The 469-nt window shown below is 52.7% G+C and overlaps 1 long non-coding RNA gene across 1 annotated transcript; it reads left to right on the top strand.

The window, feature by feature from the left end:
* Positions 1-298, top strand: LOC113473640. The gene is made up of 2 exons (XR_003395563.1): positions 1-37; positions 127-298. It is a non-coding gene; the product is annotated as an uncharacterized LOC113473640 (long non-coding RNA).
* The last annotated feature ends 171 nt before the right edge of the window (positions 299-469 follow it).

The raw sequence follows: 469 nt of genomic DNA, 5'->3' as shown, positions 1-469 counted from the left end.
ATAATGTCTGCCAAGAAAAACAAATTACCCCAGGTGGGTAGGAGCATGAGCTCTGAATCCCACGGCGCGGATTCGTCCGCGTCAATGGCCTTGGATTCTGGGGGGCCTAATTTGCAGATTTCCTAGGTAGGAGCATGAGCTCTGAATCCCACGGCGCGGATTCGTCCGCGTCAATGGCCTTGGATTCTGGGGGGCCTAATTTGCAGATTTCCTTTAATACGATGAGGGGTGGTTCGGATAACGTGAGGACTCCAGTTGAGTGTGAAACGTTGTCGCGGACCACCGGGCTGAGACCGGGAGCTCATACTGAGCATGACGGTCCAGTGATAGCCATTGAGGGAGGAACTCCAGTAGAGTCTACTCCCTCAAATACATTGTCTAATGAGGCAATTTCCAACACTGTTTCAGGTATGGATGTTGATCCCAGCACCTCTACCACGAGCAGTGACCAACCGCCCACGGATCTTCG

This window comes from Diaphorina citri, unplaced genomic scaffold (genome assembly GCF_000475195.1).
Source record: "Diaphorina citri unplaced genomic scaffold, Diaci psyllid genome assembly version 1.1 scaffold53110, whole genome shotgun sequence".
Taxonomy (NCBI): Eukaryota; Metazoa; Arthropoda; class Insecta; order Hemiptera; family Psyllidae; genus Diaphorina; species Diaphorina citri.
Note: the sequence above shows the minus strand (reverse complement) of the source record. Positions and strands in the feature narration are given on the sequence as shown.